Source organism: Microtus oregoni, unplaced genomic scaffold, assembly GCF_018167655.1.
Source record: "Microtus oregoni isolate MIOR12 unplaced genomic scaffold, Mior012 000034F_ref0000314, whole genome shotgun sequence".
Classification (NCBI taxonomy): Eukaryota; Metazoa; Chordata; class Mammalia; order Rodentia; family Cricetidae; genus Microtus; species Microtus oregoni.
This window is the reverse complement of record NW_024543093.1, coordinates 10,390,214-10,405,456: the sequence shown is the minus strand read 5'-3', so window position 1 is coordinate 10,405,456 and position 15,243 is coordinate 10,390,214. Positions and strand designations below refer to the sequence as shown.

Here is a 15,243-nt window from a genome sequence, read left to right as displayed (position 1 = left end):
ATAGCCAGGCTGGAAGAGATATAGAGAGAGAGTAGGTGGAGTCAAGGAGATGCCATGTAGCTGCCCAAGAAGCAAGAGGTAACAAACCACAAGCCTCATGGTAAAATATAAAATAATAAAAATGGGTTAACTTAAGATGGAAAAGCCAGCTAAAAATATGCCCGAGACATTGGCCAAACACTGTTGTAATTAGTTCAGTTTCTGTGTGATTATTTGGGTCTGGGCAGCTGGGAAGGAAAGAGCAGTCTCGGGTTACAGTCAGCCATTGTCAGATTGAAGGGGAAAATCTAGGGTTAATTATGGAAATAATTTTTATTTTTTATTTGCTTATTTCTACAAAGGCCAAAATAATACCTCTATGAGTTTATTAGAGTATTTATTTTTAAAATAGAGATTTAATGATTTTGTTTAACAGAGAGTTTAATAGCCAATTATATATGCTTCTAAGTCAGCCTCTTAATGTTTTTAAGAAGGCTTTTAAATGTTTTGCATGTATGTCTTTGATCTCTACTTTGTTTGAATCCTAGTCACGTTTGAGGAAGCTGGAAGGCTATAAATCTTTGTATTTTGGTTGCAAAGAAGTAGGTGCTCTACCTACAATGTTAAAATTCTGTAATAGACATGTAAATATCTTCATCTCTAAGACACTGAACATGGTTATGTTAAGAATTTAAATGTAGTGAGGGATATGATGCCTCATATTGTGATCCCAGCTCTCAGGGTGCAGAGTTGATTTTTTCTGAGTTAAAGACAAGCCTGGTCTACATAACAAGTTAGGGCTTCATAGTGAAACTTTACCTAAAAGCCACCCAACTGGCTAACCGGCCAACCACCAGACTTGAATGCATTTCCCACTGTAATTATTGTTCAGATCACTAGACATATTGTTAATAAGCTTAATAGTTTTCAACTGATATTTGTACTTGCGTTCAAAAGAGTTTTAGAAGTTGATCTGAACTAAAATGATATTTTTTTAAATTTTAACTCCAATGCCAGCTGTCTACCTTGTTCTGGAACTCACATTGCCTTTTGAAGATAACAGGTTGGATTTTATGTGTTGCAAGAGCTCTTTTGTTTTGCAGGATTAAGAAATGCCTAGTGCTCTGTGAATCCTAGGCAAGTGCTGAGTGCTCCTCCACTGAGCTATTGCCATGGCTTCTTTTCAAGTTTGAGGTAGAGGCTCACTAAGATCCTTAGGCTGTTCTTGAACTTGCAGTCCTACCACTGTGCCTGGCAAAATTCAACATCTTTAAAGAAACTGACATTTTGCAAGCCCACACCTGTATATTCTAAATTAATTTTTTTATGGAATCTGAAAATTTTTTTTTCTTGAAAAGTGATTTTCTTTGTTGGAAATGGAAAAGATTGCGATGCCAGTTTGAGGCAGGACAGAAAGACGGGATAGTGCTGGAATCAAAGACCTGTATTTTGAAACCTGCATTTTGTTTATGCCATCTTAAGTTCAGTAAAATATTCATCTCTATCACCTCTGCAGAGTAAGTTCTGAGCCTAGGAAATTAACCTGGTATCTTGTCTCCTGGTGAGACCTGCAGGCTCCAGGCTTTAGAAACAATTAGCATTTCCTTTGTTAGTTAATATCTCTTTCTCTAAGCCAGAGACCTTCCAGACCTAAATTCCAGTAGATGGGGTAGATGGGACTTTCCTGACATATCCCTCCCCCACCCCCACCCCCTTTGCCTGTTTCCTGTATAACAGCTCTTGAGGAATAGTAAAGAGGGCAGCTTGATCAGAAAGCCTGTCTTGCTGTCATTTCTCGTGTTTCTTGCCCTTCCATTCCTCCCCTCCAGGTTTATCAGTGACCACAGTTCGTGTCCCACTGGCCGGGATAGGATATCATACGGATGTGGGGAGGAAAGAGCTGGCCTGACCCCAGGGTTTGGTTGATGCCTCTTCTCCTCAGTACTGTTTACATGACGCTGGAGAGGTGGCGACAATGTTAGGAAAATCCACGTAGGAGAACAATTTCTAGTGAGTTCCTAGGTGGAATTTGGAATTATGGCTGCCCCTGTCTGATGAAAATATGAATAACTCTGATGATGAATTGCTCCAGCCTGTGTCACTAAAGATTTTTATGTGTGGTGGGGGCGCACGCCTTTAATCCCAGCACTAGGGAGGCAGATTCAGATGAATCTCTGAGTTCCATGCCAGGTGGTCTACAGAACAAGTTCCAGGACAACCAGGGCTACACAGAGAAACCCTTCAGCCATATTAACTGATTCCACACGTTTCTTAATCCATCAGAAGACTGGATCACAATCTGTTGTTCATGGCCCATTCCTTTATCTTTGGCAGAAACGTGTACAATACCATTGGCATCAATGTCAAATGTAACTTCAATTTGAGGGACTCCATGAGGGGCTGGGGAATTCCAACCAAAGTGAACTGTCCTAGAAGTTTGTTGTCTGCAGCATCTCTCGCTCTCCCTGAGACACTTTAATCTCTACTTGAGTTTGTCCCTCAGCGGTGGGAGAAAATACCTGTCTCTCTTTGGTTGGAATAGTGGTGTTCCTATTAATAAGTTCCATAAAGACTCATCCCAGAGTTTCAATACCCAGAGAGGGGAGTGACATCCAGCAGCAACACATCTGTGATATCACCAGCCAGCACACCTCCCTGAATGGCAGCTTCGACGGCTACAACCTCATCAGGATTTACAGCTCTACTCGGGGCTCTGCCAAAAATATCTTGCACAGTCTGCTTAACCTTGGGCATCTTCATCATGCCCCCAACCAGAATCCCTTCTCTTATGTCACGCTGGCTGACATCTGCATCTTGCATAGCTTTCTGACACGGAGCAATAGTTCTCTTGATTAGATCTGCGGCGATGCCTTCTGAGTGCGGGTTAGCTTCCTATTCTAATGCTTGGGTACAGAAGCATCCATTATAAGAAGTGTCAATTTATGTCAGTCTCCACAGATGAGGCGAGTTCATGCTTAGCCTTCTCAGCAGCTTCCCGAACCCTTTGAAGTGCCAGGTTGTCTTTGGTGAAGTCAACCCATCTCCCTCTTGAACTCCCTCTTGACAATGTGTTGTAACAAAGCCTGGTCAAAGTGGTCACCGCCTAAGGAAGCATCCCCACTGGTGGAGTTCACCTCGAACATTCCTTCCACAACTTCCAGGATCGAAATGTCAAAGGTTCCACCACCTAAACCATACACAGCTGTGACTTTTTCTTCAGATTTGTCCAGACCATATGCCAGGGCGGCAGCTGTAAGTTCACTAACCACTCGAAGTACACTTAGCCCAGCTATCTGGCCAGCATCCTTAGTGGCCTGTCGCTGTGAGTCATTGAAATGAGCTGGGACCGTGATCACAGCATTTTTTTTCTGTGTGACCCGAGTACTTTTCAGTAGTCTCATCTTCATCAACACAAATGCTCCATTCTGACTAGGAGAAGAGTTTCCCATGAGCCTCTACCCAGGCATCACCATTAAAGGCATGGACAATTTTAAAGGGAACATTTTTGGTGACTTTCTGTACATCGGGGTCATCATAGCAACTCCCAATCAGACACTTGGTAGCATAGAAGGTGTTGTTTGGGTTGGTGATAGCCTGTCACTTTGGTGGCATGCCAACAAGTTTTTCTCCAGCTTCTGTAAAGGCAGAAGGCATAGTTCTGGTACTTTGAACAGTCTGCAGGACCTTTGCTTGTCTCCCCTCTATAATCGCCACACAGGAGTTGCAGTACTCAAATCAATACCCACAACTACACCTTTGTTTGCCACTGATCTGATGACGGGCAGCCACCAAACTCCAGGAGGCTGCGGTGCCCACAAGACGTTCGGCTGCGGCTCTTCTGGCGCTTATCATGGCAGCTGGACAGGGGACACGAGAGCAGAGAACAAATACCCCACAGGTCCTGAGCTGCCACTGTGGTCTTCTTAAGGAAGAGGGGTTCAGGCAGTTCACGCTCTGTGACTGACAATGGACTATGTATGCCTTTAGGTCTGCTTGCCATTTCCCTTTCCCCTCTTCTCTTTCCCCATTGCCCTCACCTTCCTAAGAGTCACCAAGGGTCTTATATAACAGAGGGGTCTCACTACTGGGTAAGACTCCACCCACAATGCACCTGGTGCAGCTTTGATCGTGGGCAGTCACACACTCTTCCTGCACAGTTGCCCACAGATGGCACTATGAGTGGAGATGGAGCAGAAGTGAGGGGTGGGGTGTGGCGTGCCAGTCACCTTCTGCTGCTGCGACAAGATGCCCGAGCTAATCCACTGAGATGGGGAGAGGTTATTTTGGCTCACAGTCTCAGAGGAGCCAGTCTGTGGTTTGATCCTGCGGCATCACAGCGCATCACAGGGTGGATGCGTGGGAGAGAGGAGAGTAGAGAAGAGGCTGGGGTTACAGTCCTCCTTTGAGGGCACACTGCAGTGTCCTCACTTTCTCCCATTAGGTCACCTCTCCTTCAGATTCCATCACTTCCCAATAGCACCATAAGACGGTGACCAAGCCTTTGATATAGACGGACACTAACAAATCACAGTGTCCAAAAGGAAAAGACTGCAGATGACAGATGCATCCAAATATCCAACAATCACACTACAAGACAAAACCAGCATGAAACAGGTAAATTAGTTTTAATGATACATTTTCTTAAATGCCACAGGCCAAAATATTATTTGGCTGTGCATGCAGAATAAAAATAGAGGCAATCCCCCCTCAATCTGTACTAGGCTTTCAAATCTGGTGTGTATTTTACATCGACAGCAGAACTCACTAAACTATGGTGCCACGTGGTCAGTGGCTTGTATAGCAGCCCTCACTCTGCTAGATCAGCCCTCTGTGATCTTGAGTTGTGCTGTGTTTGGGCACCGAGCCCAGGTCGGATGGTGAGGTGGAACTGAATGGCTGAATCCACCTTTGTGAGGTTGTATGGTTTGCAGAGCACACAACACAGTGTCTCTACCTTACTGTGCACCACTCAGAAGGGTCCCTGTATTAGTCAAGGTTCTCCAGGGGGAGCATTATTTACAGAAAAATATATATTACAAAGGGGATTGATTAGATTGGGGTACACACTTTGTGTTAGATAGCCCAATGATCGTTACCAGTTAGAGAGGCTGAGACCCCAGGAGCTGCTCAGTTCTTATAGCTGGATGTCTCAGCAGTTCCAGTTTGGTGTTGAAGGCTTGGAGGGACCCCAGAGAACCACAGGTGTCCAGATCATGGTGGAAGGCTGAGGCAGGAGGGTGCTGATGTCGGCAAAGAAAGGATGGCATTGCCAGGTGATGGTGGCGCACGCCTTTAATCCCAGCACTCGGGAGGCAGAGGCAGGCAGATCTCTGTCAGTTTGAGGCCAGCCTGGTCTACAGAGTGAGTTCCAGGACTGGCTCCATAGCTACTGAGAAACCCTGTCTCAACAAACAAACAAAACAACAAACAGAATGGATGGCATTGACAGCAGCAGCAGCAGCAGCAGCAGCAGCAGCAGCAGCAGCAGCAGCAGCAGCAGCAGCAGAGTAGATGCACTCACAAGCAGGGAGCAAAGGCTGGTAGGCAAAAGCAACATTTCTGTCCTTCATGACTCTTTATAGGTAGGCAACAGCCAGAAGCGGCCACCTATTCTAATGGAGGTTCTCACCCCTCAGTTAATTGCTCCAAGATGCATCCCCACAGATCTGCGTGGTTGATTAGTTGGTCCCAGCTTCAGTCAGGTTGACAACCAGATTAATCATCATAGGCACTGTTTTTGTTGGTGATGGTGAGGAGTGGGGTGAGGGTGGGGACAGAGGTTTTCAAATAAGGAAACCCATTTGAAGCATTTGGCTTACTTCCCTGAAGCCAGGTATTGAGGAAATGATGGAGCCGGGACAGAGATTCATGGCCCCCGTCTCAGCTACCTTCTTGCCACCTGGAACATGAGGGTTAGAATCAGCTGACCTCCAGTGCTCTTGCCCACTTTGACACTGACGTGGGTGTTTATACTGCCTCTGGTGCACGTGCATGCGATGTCAGGTCTGGCGTGAAGTCTTTTGTGTTCACAGCCACTGTGAGCTTGGGCTCTGCCTTCCCATAGCTTTGGTGTTTGGCTGCAGGAGTGACTAATGATAAAAGCGTAAAACAAGTGGCCCGCCATCCAGAGACCTCTGCCAAGTCTCGTATGGCTAAGTCCCAGCAGTTATAAATAATAAAATAATGACATCATTCTCCTCTGCTATCCAATATGGTGCGATAGGAAAATAAACCGCATCTCTTCCCCAAGTCCCAGCTATGTTTGATGTTGTTTTCTTTCTCGTCGATGTGTTTTTCTCAGTTGCTTCAACACGATGAGCTGCGTTCCTGTCAGTTTTACCCCAGCGTTCTACAGAGGAAACGTCGTTTAGTTTACTGATGGGTACCTTTTGTTGGCTTCCCTGATTGTGCAGAAGCTCAAACACGGTGGAAATTTAATTGCCCTGACCCCGAAGCTCCACACCTGTGTAAGTGTGGGTGCCTTTGAATACTTAGATGCTGGGCTCCTGAGCCCCTAAAATATCAGTCTAGGAGAGTGGGCGTCGAAATGACACTCGATCGGAGATATGCGTTCTGATGAGACAGCTCCCACGCTTCAGTTTGATTTAAACGATTTCACACATGGTTTGCTTATTTAAAAAGACACCAGTTTTATCATCCATACCAAGCGCGCATTTCATCATATGGGTCATTTGCACTACTGCCTTTGAATGTTTGTGAGGAGCTAGGCTTGCCTTGGTACTGCCAGGTCAGAACCCCGGGTTTCTGCAGAAGGCTTATTTGTCCAATGAACTACATTCAAGATATATTTTGGGACCAGGAGGCTTAAGGGGAGAAATAAGTTCCTGTGGCAACGATATGCCAGACATAGACAAGCACACATGTGTCTTTCACAGTACTGGAATTTATTAAATACAAAATTCTCAAATTTCAACCCTTTCAGTGACTACAATTCACCAGATAATTTCTCCTACCCTTGTAATCTGGCCAAGGCAAAGGGAGGTTCCTTTATTCAATCTTGATTTATTTTTATTTTTTTAAAGACAGGGTCTCACTATGTAGCCTTATCTTGCCTAGAACTCACTATGTAGATAAGGCTAGCCTTAAACTCACAGATATCTGCTTGGCTATGTTTCTCAAATGCTTGGACTAGAGGCATGACCCACCACTTCTGACTTTTTATTCAAGTGTAAATTACCGATATCTTATATCTCATATCACATACACAAAGTAAGTATACCTATAGACATGCATATATGTGGTTTACATGGATATAAGTTAGCTAGATTTTCCCTGGAGTACATAAGGAATAGGGTTGTAGAGGTGTTAATACAGCATGGACTGGGAAAGAAAATCTCATTTTGTGGAGAAAGATGGAGGCAGCTGCAGGGTCAAATGGGTTGAACCTAGTTTAGAGCAGGACATATTGGGACCAGGTCCAGATGGGCAAGCAGGTAGCCATGGGCAAGGAGGCTGTGTCAACCATTAGGGACCAAGCTGAAACCCCAGGGATAGACAGGACTCCTCTGCCTGTCAGCTCTTGGCATATCAAGCTAAGTAGCGACCATTTTATGGGGTCTAGACAAAGGGATGATACCTTTTCCAAAGGCTGGTGCATTAGGTAAGTTACTAGACCTGGTCTCCTTGATGGGATTTTAATAGCCCATGTGCTTCTGCAGTCTCAAGTCTCCAGATCTATTGCTGGGGCAACACCCTTTCTACTCCCAGGAATGAGTCGTCATTCTGATCCGTGTGGGTTGTACTGGGCAGGAGGTGGTATCTGTGGCCACACTTGGGCTGCTGCCCTCCCCCTCCCTCAAAATGGAAGAAAAGGTTTGTTATAGAGTCCCTCAGAGTAAGGCACAGCCTGAAAAGGCATGGTTTTCCACACTGTGGAGGAAATCAGAGTAGGGCATAGCCTGCTCTCAACAGATAACATGACCTGTCTAACTCCATAGCATGTGAGAGGCATTGTACCTTGGCTTTCCAGGGGAGGGTGAGCTCAGGGCACAGGCAGGCTCAGTGAAGAGGTACTGGGTGTGAGCTGCTGCTCACTTACATCGCTTAGCTCCCTCCTCTTGGCATAGTCTCTGCCTGAGTCCAGACAGGGTAAGCTGGGTCCACATTGCTCCCCACCCCTACCTTCCACTCCTCTTCCCCTCCCCTCCCTACCCCTACCTTCCGCTCCTGTCCCCCTTCTCTTCCCATCTCCTCCCTTCCCCTCCCCTCCTCTTTTCTCCATTTAGCCATTGAGAAAAAGATGGAGACACTAAAGCTTACTAGTCTCCTTGGCCAGAGGTTGCCATACGGGAGAGAGCAGAGCAACCCTGCCTTCTCAGAAGTTGAAGCCACTTCTCATCTCTCTCATTTTCAGCGCAGGAGCGACCCATGGCTCTGCCTCCTACCCTGTCAGTGGCATGAAGCTTTGTTCTGTATCCATGGAAACCCCACCAAAAAGGCTTTGTATTTAGGATTTGCTGAATGTCAGTCAAGTCGAAAAGGTTTTGAAGACCTTACAAACCACACAGCCGAGTTAGCGAACCCAAAGAAGCAAAGGAAACTGACAGAGAGGGTATTCTTTTCAAACAGTGGAATATTTTCCCTCGGAAATGAAAGCGTTTTTCAAAGGGCATGCTCATTGTGTAAATGGTTTGTAAAAGGTAACGTTTAAAACGCAATCCCTCTGGTCTTGTCAGCAGCGGATGATAGGCATGGTGGTTTTGAGGTAATTCATCCAGGGAGAAGAAGACTCTTGGATTTGGTTGCAGCTCCTGTTTATAATCTAAAGAGACACACTTGCTAAGGCTTGCTCTTTGTCCAGCAGTTGGATAGAGATCCTTGGTGTAGGGGTGTTTCAGGTCTATGCTGCATCGTTTTATGTCAACTTGACGTAAGTCATCTGAGAGAATGGGACCTCAAGAAAATGCCCCTCCCCACCCTAAGATCCAGCAGCAGGGCATTTTCTTAATTAGTGACTGATGGGGGGGCAGCCCATTGAGGGAGGTGCCATCCCTGGGCTGGAGGTCCTGGGTTCTATAAGAAATCAGGCTGAGCAAGCTATGGGGAGCAAGCCAGTAAGCAGTACCCCTCCATGGCCTCTGCATCAGCTCCTGCCTCCAGGTCCTGTCCTCTTTGAGTTCCTGTCCTGGCTTCCTTAGATGAAGAACTGCAGTGTGGAAGTGTAAACTGAATAAATGCTTTCTTCCTCAACTTGCTTTTTGGTCTTTGTGTTTCACTGTAGCAACAGTGACCTTAACTAAGATGAGGTCTGAAAGACGACATGCTCAGATGGGAGAGGATGAAAACAGCTCTCCCATCTTTGAATGGGTCTTATCCTGAGACCCTGATGGGAGTGGAAAGGATGGAGAGAGATATATGGACAGGCTTCTTAACTTTGCATCCCACTATGTCAGCCCCAGGCTTTGGGCAAGAATTAAATGAGAAAGTCCTGTCTCAGAGGGCCATCCTGACCAAGTGAGCCATGTTTACATGCTGTCCAGACTGAGGTCTGGCACATCTCAAGGGTTCTGCCCACATGTGTTGTGTTTATCCACACAGTGACTGCTCCTCTTCTGTCCCCACATTTTGCCCTCCCCGTGAGCATGTGAAGACCACAGATTACTGAGAGTGTAGGGATGTCAGTAAGTCTCAACTGGGTCTCATAGGGAATGACTGCCTTTCATAGCACAAGGAGAAATCTGTGGGGGTTAAAGAAAGAATGGGAGGTCCCAGGCTTTCATTAGGATCAAATGAGGAAATCTACCCACAAGATAGGTCTGGGGCTTTTAGAAGATGCCCAAGAGTGGCATCTGTCACTCATTTGGTCCTTGTGGGAGAAGACTCTTCTGGTGTAGGATTGAATACAGGGCCCCAAGCCAGCTAGACAAATGCTCTGCCATTGAGATATATCTCAATGGGTTAGCCAAAGGGTTACTATTCTCTATTTAAAATTTTCACTGACGTTCCTGTGTGTGTCTCTGTGTGACTGCATATACCATGTGTGTGCAGATACCCTCCGAGGTCAGAAGACTGCACCAGAGTCCTTGGAGCTGGGGTTACAGGTAGTTGGGAGCCACTGGCTGTGAGCCCTGGTAGCAGAACTCCGGTCTTCTCCAGGAGCAGGAAGTGCTTTTAACTGTTGCGCCATTGCTCAAGCCCCATGGTTACTCTTCTTAGTGAGTTATTTTGCAATGAAAATTCCGACTGGTGTTTACAGCTTTCTTTTCACCCACCCCTCTCACAGGATGGCGAGTTTTGTGAGATTCTTTAGGCAAGGGTGGCTTAATGCAAGATTGTTTGTGTTAAGGGCTTCCTGCAGGATTTTAGGTCTATTAAAAGCCTGTCCACAGCTGCTGTTTTGCGAGTCCATATGTTGAGAAATTTCTGTGTAGGTGTGTTATCCTGTGCTTCCTAAGTCCCACTTGGCATTTTATTGTCAATGATTGTGGCTTCTGAAGAAATTATATACATACATGCATGCAAGAACCCCACAAATGATGTGGAAATTTTTCATATAAATCGCTTAAAATCTTCCAAGCCAAGCCTTACTTCTCCGGTCATAATGGTCTCCTTGCAGGTGGTGTGACCCATTTGCACCACCCTGGCCCTTCACAGTACAACCGTATGTAATGAGTTTCAGGAACCGCATGGAATTGGATTTCTTTCCACGCTCCTGTGCTCACCCTTGACCTGCAAATACTAATTTCTACCTGTGATTTGGCTTTTCTTACTTTTCTCATAAACTCGTGGGAGATGACAGATCTTTGGTTTGGTGGGTTTATGTGGTCAGTGAAGAATCCTCCTCTTTCTCCTGACTACCGGTGCTCAGGCACAGCAGGGAATCCCCTCATTATCTTTAGGGCAACTGTGTGGAATGAGTGATAAATCAGCACAGAGTCTGAGCCACACGGCCGGCTAATGATGCTGAAGGTGACCGTGGACAGCTCAGGGGAGAGTAGAGCTGCCACACGGTGCCCTGGCAGCTGTAGCAGGGCTCCTGGATTCTTTCATCTGATGAGACAGGATGAGGAAGCCTCTGCCTTCGGTGTGATGAAGATAGCGGTCAGGGCTCCCCTCGGAGAGAACATAACTCACTTCCTGGGAGACTTGGGGTGTATCACTGACTTCTTGTTCCTTAAGTATGTTACTTTGCTAGGTCACTGCCTCCAAAAAGGTCCTTGGTCTTTCCTTCAGCCAATGAAAACAAGATGTAACCTCCAAGGCTGGCTGAGACCTCACCTCCTGCAAGCCTGTGCTGTTTTACAATGTTGCTTTGCCAGGCTCTGCACCCAGCCTGCCTACCAGGAAGCTACACGTATGCTCCCAAGCTCCCTTTATTCATATATATATGTTTAGTGACACAGATTTGATTTTTCTTTTTCTCCAGATTTTAGGTGATAAGCTCACTTTCCTGGGTTAAGACTAAAAGTCTGTTTTATAAACCATCTGTATGACATTTAAAATATTTTTCTGGTGTTTATTCATTACACACAGTGATGAGTCTCATGCTGATGTCATCCAAGAACATCATGACCTTTGACCATGTTCAGCCCATGTTCTCTCCCTGCTCCCACAACTAGTCCCATCCCCACAACTGTATTTCCAGTGTGTGTGTGTGTGTGTGTGTGTGTGTGTGTCTGTGTGTGTATATGTGTAATTTTATGTATATGCATGGAACCTAGGATCTACATGAGAGAAAGGAATATTTGTCTTTCTCAATCTGGGAAATTACTCAATTCTCTCTGTCTCTCTCTCTGTCTCTCTGTCTCTGTCTGTCTGTCTGTCTGTCTCTCTCTCTCTCTCTCTCTCTTTCTCTCTCCTCTGATTTTCTGTGTAGCCCAGGCTAACCTTGAGCTCCTGATCCTTTTGTTTCTACCTCTCACACGCTAGGGTTGTGCCCCATTTATTGCAATGCTCGGGACTATGCCCAGGGCTTTGTGTGTGCTAGACAAGTACTCTGACAACTGAACTCAACTGCTAGCTTTAGGATCTATTTAGGAGGTTTCCTCTCTACTGTCCTCATTAGAGACAGGACCAGAGTTGTAGAGAGGCTGCCAGCCCTTTGCGGGTCCCCATCTGCTTCTTGTGTGACCTGACCAGGGCCAATTGCTAAGGACGAGCTTGTTGGTATGCTGGCTTGCACACACATCTCTCGACATCCTCATGTTCTGGAAAAAAAGATTAAGCAGGAGGGGTCTTCCAGGTACTCAGAACCCTGTCACTAGAAGATCAATGGCAGATTCCATTTTTGGAAGCCCCCGTGTTGCTTATTTCTAGACTAAATCAGGAATGATTGTATATTAGGTAAAGGAATGATGGGAAATTCTTTCTCTGGAGTCCGAGAGCAATTGATGCTATTGCATTAATGCAAACCCAGGGACACTTTGCAGACCACTGGATTGAGGCCCATTGGCCGGGATTACTGCTTGCATCCTCTCTCTGGCTGGCTTCAGCAAAGGGCACAGTCATACATCTCACAGTGGAGTGTTGCCTAGGGTGTCTTGTTATTTTTGAAGCATGTTTAGCATTAGTTCTTTTGGCCCAATTACAGACAGTATCTGGGAAGAAAAGACGATTTCCTTATGAAATAGTTCCGAATGAACACAGAGCACGTGAAAGGAGGGCCAGCTCCTCAGAAGAGATCCAAGGTTATCTGGTTACTTCATGAAAATAAAAAAGATAGAAGCAGCAAGAACACATTAATACAAATATTGGACTTTATATTTGAAAAGATTTATTTTTCTTGATTTAAAATATATATATATATATATATATATATATATATATATATATATTTGCATGTATGTGTTGGGAGAGGGGAAGTCTGGGTCATCAGATTCCCCTAGAGCTGTGGCCACTAGCCGGGCCATGTGAGTGCTGGTGACAGATCTCAAGTCATGTCTAAGCACAGTATATGCTCTTCGCTGTCAAACCATCCCTCCAACCCCTCAACTTCATTTTGTGTTCAAATCTCCTAAGCTACACAATGCACAGCAGTGGATTAAAATGATCTTCAGAAGCTTTTAAATAGAACACAATTATATACCACATCTGGAAAAAGGAGGATGTCCATCTTCAGGCATATCTAACCTGCCGATCAGGGGACATATGCAGCAGACAATAGATATGCACCTGGTCCAACGCAAAATCCTATACTTCCTTCAAACACTATGTGATTGTATTTAAAAGTTAATTTTTTTGATTTAAAAATTTTGGCTTTCAAGTATGAATGTAGATAATGTGGTATTACAACATCAAGAGGTTGGATATACCTGGTAATAGTTTTGTTGTGCCCAGGGAGTTCTAGAATTGACACTAAGTAGATATGAACAATTCACAGCAAATGTTTCTCCCTTCCCTTTCTGAACTACACATGAAGTCAGTAAGCAGTTTAGATGTACATTTGAACTTAGGAAAATTCCAGCATGTCTGAAGATAGCAACTGCCCTGTGGCCACAGCATCTGTATTTCATGGGAGGTAGGCTGTTGTGTACGTTGATGCAGAGAGGCTGAGAGCTGAGGATGGGCTCAGAGAGGAGGTGCTGTGATTGTACCAAGTGGCTAGATCATGTCTCTTAGCGGATGGTACTGAAGTGGGTGGAGGAGATTGCGTCCTTTTGGAAGACAGCTGTGTAAGGGTATAGGTGCCCTAGCGACAGGCCTGCCTGAATGTGTAGCAGAACTCTGAGCTGGGGAAAGTACCAAGATCCTGTCTCCACCACACACTGCTGATTGTAGAATTCTAGAGAATCCCACTACAGAGACTGTCCAAACCATGGGGAAGTCATGGCCTTTCCTCTACAGCTTCAGGATACCTTTTCAAGGGTGAACTCCATTCATCCTGCTGGGGCTTCTCCAGTGCGGACTTGAGGCCCTTGGGGTCCAGTATGGACGGGGCCACCTCACTTCCATAAAGTGGTGGGGATTCCCTCCTATGGAATGGGCTTCAAATCCAGTTGGGGAGCCGTGGTTGCCCCCACGACAGTCATGCCTGTAGTGCAGCAATTGAGATATTCTTCCTGGTGAGTTGGTGTAAATGCACACTTTCAAATGATGACTTTTGTTATATTATCTATGTCAGACAATGCCAAAAGAACCCCAAAAGGAAGTTTGTTATGCAGATGAACTCAAGTTTTGATAGTACATGGCCTAGAACAGCAATGTAAGTTCCTAGGGGACATTCTTGGGGTGCCTGACACTTACACTCTTTCAGTGTGAGTCCTTGTTCAGAAACCTGGGTGATAAGAGGCAATATAAGGGCCTCATCTATCAAACCATTCATCTCTGGTCCGAAGGATGCTTATGGAATGAGAACGGAAGCTGCCTGACATCACCTGCTTAATTTATAGCTACATTAAAATGCCCGGCTCGTAATAGTCTCTCTGTGAAGATCTGTTCTTCCTGAGGCATCCTCCCCTCCAGTTCATCAGTGGCTGCTGTCTGCTGGGACGTGGGCTCCTGGGGGTGCTTCACGAGTGCCTGGAACTCTCACTATAGCTTTGGGGGAGGGAGTTCATCTCAGTTTTCCTCCAAGTGGAACTGGATGGGTCGTAGGATGGTGAGAGGTAACAGGTTCCTCTGTGAGCGAGGGACAGATGGACCACCCATGTGATCCACTGGGCAGGGAGTACCCGGGGTGGATGGATGGGTGGACACCGAGACCCTGAACAGGTCCTGTGTTGTAGACATTCCTCATCGCGTGTCACATGTACTTTAAGAAGTGACCTGTTTATGCTTATCATGTAGTATTCTGAAAATGAAAACAAAAAATAGTCTGCTTAGTTTTTAGATCAAAGGTCATATTGCAATGCCTTCTGGGAGTCTGTGAATTCACATGATCAAGGGGAATCATGATCACTTATCCACACACCCAGGTTAGCACCTTCGCTCTCAGTAATGTGCGTAAGTAGTTTAAACTCATGCAATCACTCAGAAATCATGCTTACAGAGTATCTGGTATCAGCAGGCAAACCTCTTCTGCTGAACGAATAACCTAAGGTATCCCCAATACAAAGCAAGCTACAAAACTAAGTCCTTTGGACCCCAAAGGCTCATGGTCAGACACTTTTTTTTCTCCCCACTCTTTCCCTGTTCCAGTTGGTACCTACAGTAATGCTTCAAGAATATACATATAAATTAAAATATGACTGGATTAAAGAAAAAGGTGTGTTTCTATGGTGACCCCAGGCATGTCTGGTGTCTAGTACTGGGCATACTCTAGAGGAGAAGAGTGGTCATGGAGGCAGTGATGGCACTGTGGATGTG

The 15,243-nt window shown here is 45.6% G+C and overlaps 1 pseudogene; it reads right to left on the bottom strand.

Annotated features, from left to right (window-relative positions):
* Positions 1-2,203: 2,203 nt before the first annotated feature.
* On the bottom strand, positions 2,204-3,831 carry LOC121432304 (annotated as a pseudogene).
* Positions 3,832-15,243: the final 11,412 nt, after the last annotated feature.